Below are 9,305 nucleotides of genomic sequence, written 5' to 3'. Positions count from 1 at the left end.
ATGAAAAACACTATTGGATATTGTTTTACTCTTGGTTCGGGAGTATTTTGTTGGAGTTCAAAGAAACAAGAGATTGTGGCGCAAAGCACGGTAGAAGCCGAATATGTTGCTGCAGCAGTTGCCACTAATCAAGCAATTTGGTCCAGAAGTTGACAAAAGATTTGGAAGAGGAGCAAATGGATGCAATGGTGATTGCATGTGATAATAAATTTGTTATCTCTATTGCGGAAAATCCAATCCAACATGAAAGAACCAAGCATATCGACATTAAGTACCATGTTGTTCGTGAAGTTGAAAAACCAAAAGAAATCAAGATGGAGTATTATTGTTCTAAATTTCAAGCAACGGATATATTCACTAAGATTTTGACGAAATCAAGGTTTGAAATGTTGAAGAACTTGCTTGGGATGGGCACAAAAAAGGCTTGTGAAATCAGAAGAATTTTCTTAATATTGATTGTGAACAAAATACAACAATATACAGACATTCAACAGTCCATATAAGGAAATGAAATAATTTAAACTAGGAAAGGGAATGATCTAATTTCCTATTCTAAAGATCCTATTCCTAAAACATTTGATTTGTACAACTCAATAGATTTATACAACTCAACACTCCCCCTCAAGTTGGGGCATCTAAATTATATGCACCAAACTTGTTACAAATAAAGTCAATACGAGGATCCCTAAGTGATTTAGTGAGGATATCTGCTAATTGATCATTTGAGCTGACATGACTAGTGGTAATACAACTAGATAAGATTTTCTCTCTGATAAAATGACAGTAAATTTATATATGCTTAGTCTTCTCGTGAAACACCGGGTTGGAGGCAATATGGAGAACAGCTTGATTATCACAACGTAACTTCATATTCACTACTTCTGTAAACTTCAATTCTTGGATTAGTTGCTTCAACCAAATGAGCTCAGAAGTTGCTAGAGCCATTGCACGGTATTCTGCCTCTGCACTTGATCTGGTAATGACATCTTGCTTCTTACTTTTCCAAGATACAAGTTTCCTCCTACAAGATTACAACAACCTGAAGTGGCACGTTTATCAGATGGAGAACCTGCCTAATCAGTATCAGAATATCTGACAATCTATGTATGGCCCATGTTTTCATATAATAGACCTTTGCCTGGTATACCCTTGATATATCTTAAAATTTGAATAACTGTATCCCAATAACTGTCACAAGGAGACTTTAGAAACTGGCTAACAACACTGACGGAGAAGGAAATATCAGGTCGTGTAATGGTGAGATAGTTAAGTTTACCAACCAGTCTTCTGTATTTCCCAGCATCTGCAAGAGGCTCCCCATGTCCAGGTGAGAGCTTTGAATTAGGATCCATATGAGAGTCTATCGGTCTATAGTCTGACATCCATGTTTCTTCCAAAATATCCAGTGCATATTTCCTTTGAGAAATAACAATACCCGAGCTAGATTGAGCCACTTTGATACCGAAGAAGTATCTAAGTAATCCCAAATCTTTGGTCTGAAAGTGGTGGAACAAGTGTGCCTTCAATTGTTTAATGCCATCCTGATCACTTCCCTTAATAACAATATCATCGACATAGACAACCAGATATATGCATTGCCCTGATGACTTATGTTTATAGAAAATAGAGTGGTCAGACTCACATCGAATAATCCCAAACTCTTGAATGACATTACTGAATTGTCCAAACCAGGCACGAGGGGACTGTTTTAAACCATACAGAAAGCGACAAAATTTACATACCACGATAGACTCCCCCTAAGCAACAAAGCCAGATGGTTGCTCTATATAAATTTCTTCCTGAAGCTCACCATGAAGAAAGACATTCTTAATGTCTAATTGGTATAGAGGCTAGTGGCAGAGAGCAGCCATGGATAAAAACAAGCGGACAGAAGACATCTTAGCCACAGGAGAAAATGTCTCATAATAATCCAAACCATAAGTCTGAGTATACCCTTTTGCAACCAACTGTGCCTTCAATCAATCAACTTGACCATTTGGGCCAACCTTGATAGTATAAATCCAACAACAACCAACAGGCGATTAGCCGGGAGGCAGAGGAACTAATTCCCAAGTATTATTATGATGTAAAGTAGTCATCTCTTCAACCATAGCTTGACGCCAGCCGGGATCAGTCAGTGCCTCAAGAACATTAGAAGGAACAGAGACAAAAGAAATGGTTGACACAAAAGCATAATATGATGGAGATAAGCGGTGATAACTAAGAAAATTATATATCGGATGAGGGTTACGAGTGGACCGCATACCTTTACAAACTGTAATAGGAAATTGGTCTTCAGGAGGTAGGGCCACAGTAGGAAAGGAATCTAACGCATGAGGATTAGGAACAAGAGCCTCACGAACATCATCAAGAACAGTGTCAATAGTCATACTCGGAATAATAGCATCACCTAGAGGAGGAGACTCGCCCATAGGGGAGGACTTGGAGGAATAGTAACAAACCCTGCAGGATGATCATAAATAGACTCAATGTAAGGTATATGAAGGACAGTGGTGATAGAATCACTGTCTGATATAGAAAAGAAAGGAGAAGACTAAAAAAAGGTAACATCAGCGGATAGAAAGTATTGACGAGTGGATGGAGAATAACATTTATAACCCTTTTGAAGTCTTGAGTATCTTAGGAAAATACACTTGATAGATTTGGCAGACAGTTTGTTGGTACCTGGGGAAGGGATATGGACAAAAAATGTGCAACCAAAGATACGTGGAGGAAGAGAGTGTAACGGTTGATCGGGGAACAAAACAGAATGAGGGACTTGGTTTTGTAGGACAGAAGAAGACATCCTATTAATCAAGAAACAGGCAGTTAACACAACGTCTGCCCAGAACCAGAAAGGAACCTGATTGTGTAAAAGTAAGGTTCGGGCAACTTCAATCAAATGTCTATTCTTATGCTCAACAACTCCATTTTGTTGTGGAGTATAAACACAAGAGGATTGATGGAGAATTCCTTGAGATGACATGAATTTGGTAAAGGGAGCAGAAAAATATTCACAAGCATTATCACTCTGAAACACATGAATAACAATATTAAATTGTGTCTTAATTTCAGCACAAAAGGATTCAAAGATAGAAAATAATTCGGAACGACTTTTCATTAAAAATAACCCAAGTGCAACGAGAATAATCGTCAATAAACGTAACAAAATACTAAAACCCTAAAATGGATGAGACTCGACAAGGACCCCAGACATCGGAATGAACTAACTCAAAAGGGCCCGTTTATTGGCATGCTTTGGAAACGTACTACGAGTATGTTTTCCAAGTTGACAAGACTCACAATTTAAAGACGATAAAGTAGAGAGACCTGGAACCATCTTCTGAAGCTTTGCTAAACAAGGATGACCCAAACGATTATGAAGGAGACTCGGAGACAGTGCAAGCAATGGGGGCAGAAGGTAACTTGAGATGATAGAGGCCTTGTGATCATGTCCTGCGCCAATCATTCGTCTCGTGCTGCGATCCTGTATAACAATAGAATCATTAGTAAAAGTGATAGAACAATTTAAAGAGTGGGTGAGTTTACTGATAGATAGAAGGTTAAAAGGGCAATGGGGAATATACAAGACAAAATCTAAAGTCACGGAAGAGAGTGGTTGTGCCCGACCTATTGATTTAACAACTGCTTTGGTCCCATTAGCTAAGGTAACAGGAGACAAAGAGGTAATATTAATAAGATGAGAAAGCAAACGGGGGTTACCAGAGATATGATCTGATGCACCAAAATCAAGAACCCAAGACCCTGGAGGAGACAATTGAGTGAGGCATGCAACTGATTTACCCGACTGAGTGATGGAAGCAACAGATGAAGAAGACTGCTTATTTGCCTGGAACTTGAGATATTCGTCATAACAGCACCTGTAAGAGTCAAGGATGACGGACTTGGTTTTTCAGAAGATTCAGAATGATTATCAGGATAAGCGACATTAGTAACCCGAGGAGGACGCCCATGTAATTTATAGCATTTCTCCCGGATATGTCCCCACCTATGACAATAACTACACTTGGGTCGACCTCCCCCGCCATTACGATCCCCCTGTTCTCCTTTAACAAAAGTTTGAGACTGAGAGGCCAGGACAGAATAATCAACTGGGGAAGATCCAACCACAACAATAGGGGAGGAGACTCGAAGTAATCGAGCAAAAACTTCATTAAGAGAAGGCACAGTAGCACTTGCCAGAATCTGATCTCATACTAGAGTGAGAGCAAGACTGATAGCGGCAAGAGTAAGAACCATAAAGAATTTGTCTAGTTGTGACAGATCTTCTGCTTCAGACTTGCCAACGAGTAATAACAAATTAAATTCTGCCTTGAGAGAGGCCATCCTGCCAAGAAAGTCAGACATGCCCATATCTTGTTGTTTGATATTAACTAAATTGGACACAACAGAATAGAGTCTTTGGATATCATTAGTATAAAGCAATTTGGTTGTCGCCATACATCAAAATAGGTTCGATATATTTTATAAGTAGAATGAAGGTGAGGGTCAATAGACTTCCATAATAAACCACATACCAAAGCATCTGTCTTTACCCAGGTAGTTTTATCATCTATGACATCTTCAGCCTTAGTGGTCAAGTGATCCTCCAGACCATGTCCCATACACCACAGTTCAACAGAGGCAACCCATGAGGAATAATTGGAGCTACCTATTAATTTTTCAGTTGTGATCAGAGGAAAAGACAAAAAAGATACAGAACCTGATTTGGTGGTGGATCCTTCAGGGAGCATGATTGTCTTGTGGGAGAGATTGAACTGATCTGGGCTAAAAAACAAAATTGATTCTAGGCAGATTGGCAAAAAAAAAGAGGATATTTTGGCGGTAGTGGGCTATTTCAGACGCCGATGATGACAATGCAGGTCGGACGGTGGTAGGTGTGCTCCCCGACGGTGTTTGAGTGCACAGGTGCCAGCGGTGAGACCTCACGCTCGCTGGAGAAGGAGATCGGAGAAGAAGTTATCGGAAAGAATACCAACATGTGCGGTGGTGACTAGCGATCAAATTTTCAGGTTTTGCCGGCGAGGAGAAGACGAATAGGCTGGTGTGGTTAGAAGGTGATCAACCAAAAGGAGATAGCCTTAGAACTTCGCTGAAAAAAAAAAAAAAAAAAAAAAAATTTGCTGTAAATGAAAAGAAATTTTTTCTAGGGTTTTCGTGATTTCCTAGCTCTATACCATGTGAAATCAGAAGAATTTTGTTACTATTGATTGGTCGAAAAAAATACCAACATATATACCATTCACCATCCATATAGGAAATGAATAATCTAAACTAGCAGGGGAAATGACTATTCCTATTCTAAGATCCTATTCCTAAAACATTGATCTATCCTAAAACATTTATTTGTACAACTCAACAAGGTCAAGGAGGAGTGTTAAAGTGTGAACCTATTTTAGTTGAGCTTGAACTTATCTATGGCCGCAGAAGAGGGAAGTTGCAGCGAAATGTTGAAGAAGACATTTGGCCCGGTCATTGTAGTGATAGAAGCATTGCTGACAGTGACGGTCGCCACAAAGTGCGCTGAGGATCAGCGTTGAACATGGAAAAAGATTGATACGTGGCGAGCGTCCAAGATCCTAGATTCCAATTTTATTTACTTTCTTGTTTAGTATTCTTGTTTTAGAATAACTCTTAGTCAGTAAAGATTTGGTGAGTTTAATAGGCAGTAAAGTTTTAGATTTTCCTTCCATATTTGATTAGGAGTAGAGTGATTTTCTTGTATAAAATGAGTAAACTTTGATGATAAAGTATGTGAGTTCGTAGTTTTCTTCAGCAAAAGTGTTTGTTTTTGCTCCCATTCCAACAAAAAATCACTGGGCATAAACTCTGTATAGCTTCATTCCAAAGAAAAAAAAGGGAAAACTGTTTTCACAACTTAAAAATAAAAATTATTAAACTAACATATTCAGTAACCAAATCTGGGGGAAAAGATTGTGGTTTATATACATACCATATATAGATTTTTTTAATTGTAATGTTTTATAGAGGGTCTGGGAATTTAGGACATTTATTGCATTACTGAGATATGATAATGAGGTCATAGGTGAGGTGCAGTTTGGCATATTTAGTACATAGCTATCCTCGTGTCTCTCTGTGTAGAGAGTCTCACAATAACATAGACCTCTGACGAACCAAGTCATATTACCATTTGCAGAAGCAGTTTTCTGAGTTTCTTGAGAGCATCAATGGCGGTCTTGGCGATGGTACTGGTGGTGGTATTATGTGGGCTGTTTGGGCTTCTGTTTGTGCTTTGCTTTCTTGAAATGGAATGAGATATATACCAAGCAAAGGATTGCCTCCAGGTACAATGGGGTGGCCACTTTTTGGTGAGACTACGAATTTCTCAAACATGGACCAGTTTCATGAAAAACCGAGAGCAAGGTAAGAATTTTTTCTTGATGGAACATTTTTTTCTTTTTTGGAGAGTTAAAAAGGGGTTAAGCCTGATTTACATTTCACCTTTTTTTTTTTTCTCTCTGTTTGTTTGTTGAGTGTGTAGTTGGCTTGTTAATTCTCTCCCTCTCTCTCTCTCCTAGTATTGAACGGTAAATGGCTTCTTTTTACTATAGCAAGTGTTCTCATTCATTCTCTCCACTCTACAGGCAGCCTGCCAAAAGCCAGCTGAGTACTTTGGCTTCAATTAGTTTGTAATCAAAGCTTTTCCTCTTTACCTTGATCCAAAATAGCTACAAGCATGAAATGATTTGTGGGTTCTTCCAAGGTCTTATACATAGATTTTATCTGATGGATACCGCAATAAAAGGTGACTCCACAACACCAACAGGGAACCCTTACATCTATAGCTAGTCATTGGAAGGAATTGATATCATCATCTTTTGTTGCTGATTGTCATCATATATTTGATGAAAAGTGGACAGCATTTTCTCTGCAGCAAGTCAAGATGTCCATCCCATTGTTGCAATAGTATACAACATTCCTAGGCCTTATTTTTATGTCAAAATCAAAGCAATTCCACTACAGGTTGAAAGTGACATGTTGTTGAAAGTTTGCCTCAATTATGCAATAGATTTGTTTTGATACCCACCAGAAATCATTCTTTCTGCCTCTGCGTGTTCTTATAATATATTGTCTATGAAACTGAAACTGAAACCCCCCTTAAAACCACTCTCCTTAGTACAATTTTTCTGTTTGAATGATATCAATGATTCAATTCTCATTCATATTACGATTAATAGGAAAGGATATGACAGGTATGGAAGTTTATTCAAAACTCATATACTCGGGTGTCCTACCGTTATTTGCATGGATCCAGAGCTCAACAGATACATACTTATGAATGAAGGAAAAGGACTTGTTCCTGGTTATCCTCAGTCCATGCTAACAATAGTCGGAAAACGCAACATTGCCGCTGTGCATGGGTCTACTCACAGACACATTAGGGATCAATGATGTCACTTAAAACCCCCGCCATCAAAACGAAACTTCTGTCGAAAATTGATAAGTTGATGAGATCCTATCTTCACAACTGGCATGGAAAAACCATTGATATCCAAGAAAAACCAATGAGGTTGCACATTAACACAACCCCCATTACAAAACAATATAATCATTTTCACCTATAGTTCATCCGTTTAATCCACTGTCATTTTTTCTTCTTTTTGTAGTTAGGTTGTTTCGATCCAAAGTAAGATCTTGCATTATTAGAAGGATATATAACAATCACTTGAGGTTCCCCATTACATGTAATTAAAGTTAGATTTAGCTTCCATACCATTCTCTTAAAGCATAAAGCATAGTAATTCACATTCATTGATCAAGTTATAAATAGCTCTTGCTTCTTCTTTTTCTTTTTCTTTTATTACATTCAGAATTTGAAAGATTATTCAGATTTCTCTGGTGCTGTTTTGTTTAGATGGCATATTGGTGGCCTTCAAGCAGATAGTAGAAAATAGAATCAGTCAGATATATGATACTTTCAAACAAGAGTTCGATAAGCTAGTAGTAGGAACATTGTCACTGCTATCAATCTTCCAGGAACAAATTACCTTACGGATTACAGGTATATTGTTGAAATTTCACTATGTCCTTTTAAACAATTTCTGCAGATAATTAATGATTGGAACCTCTGATTTTTATAATAGGAAGGAAGAGAGTCATCGAATGTTGAAACAGATAGAAGAAGAGAAGAGCTTCTTCAATAACTCATAATGACATGCTTGATAACTTCTGAGAAATGAAGACTCTAACTACTCGCTCAGTGATGAGGAGACACTCGATCCAGTTATTACAATTTTATATTCAGATATGAGACTGTTTCAAAAACTTCAATGATGGCCATTAGATTCTTCATGATCATCCAGAGCTCTTCAAGACTTAGAGTGAGTGAGATCATTTTAATCTTCAAGTTTTGTATTTTCACTCATCATTATGGAGTTAATGATAATGTTTTGATTAACTAACTCATTTAGGATGAACATTTAGCACTCCGACAAAGGAAAAAGCCAGAGGATCCAATTGATTGGGATGACTGCAAGTCCATGACTTTTACTCGCGCAGTGAGCAAATTGAATCTATCAAACCCGTCTTCTTCTTTCCATCCAAAATGAACTATATGTTAAAAACTTTTAATTTTGCGTGGCAGGTCATATACGAAACCTCAAGATTGGCAACTATTGTTAATGGTGTTCTGAGGAAGACAATCAATGACATTGAATTGAATGGTAAATTCTCTTAGTATTATGACTTGGGCATTTTTGGGTTCTTCCATTCTTGGAATCTTGTAACAGTTTGAATTATGTTTTGAAGAATTTAAAATTCCTAAAGGATGGCGAATATACGTTTACACCCGGGAGATAAACTATGATCCAGTCCTCTATCCAGAGCCTTATACATTTAATCCATGGAGATGGCTGGTAACTTATACTCGAATTGTTCTAGTTTATCACCTCACTATTATATAACTGTAAGCTTACAATCCCATGAAACTTGTGGCTTATGATATGAAATGCAGAAGCACGAGTCTCACAACTACAACTTCATATTTGGAGGAGGAACCAGGCTTTGTCCTGGCAAAGAATTGGGCATAGTCAAGATCTCTACATTCCTTCACTATTTTGTTACTAGATATAGGTTGGAACATTATCTCAATCATTTATTTATATTCATCATATGATGATGTTGTTGCAGCCAAAATGTGTGAGTTGATTATGTCAATTTATGTTTGCAGATGGGAGGAAGTTGGAGGAAATGAAATTCTGCAATTCCCCAGAGTTGAAGCACCAAATGGGTTGTATATAAGGGTATCAAAGTTATAATGTTGT

At 37.8% G+C, this 9,305-nt stretch overlaps 1 pseudogene; it reads left to right on the top strand.

Moving 5' to 3' along the window:
• The first annotated feature begins 6,224 nt into the window (after positions 1-6,224).
• LOC116104997 lies at positions 6,225-9,305 on the top strand (annotated as a pseudogene).

The sequence above is a fragment of the Pistacia vera genome, unplaced genomic scaffold, assembly GCF_008641045.1.
Source record: "Pistacia vera cultivar Batoury unplaced genomic scaffold, PisVer_v2 Contig490, whole genome shotgun sequence".
Classification (NCBI taxonomy): Eukaryota; Viridiplantae; Streptophyta; class Magnoliopsida; order Sapindales; family Anacardiaceae; genus Pistacia; species Pistacia vera.
The sequence above is the reverse complement of the archived record's forward strand: the minus strand, read 5'-3'. Positions and strand labels throughout refer to the sequence as shown.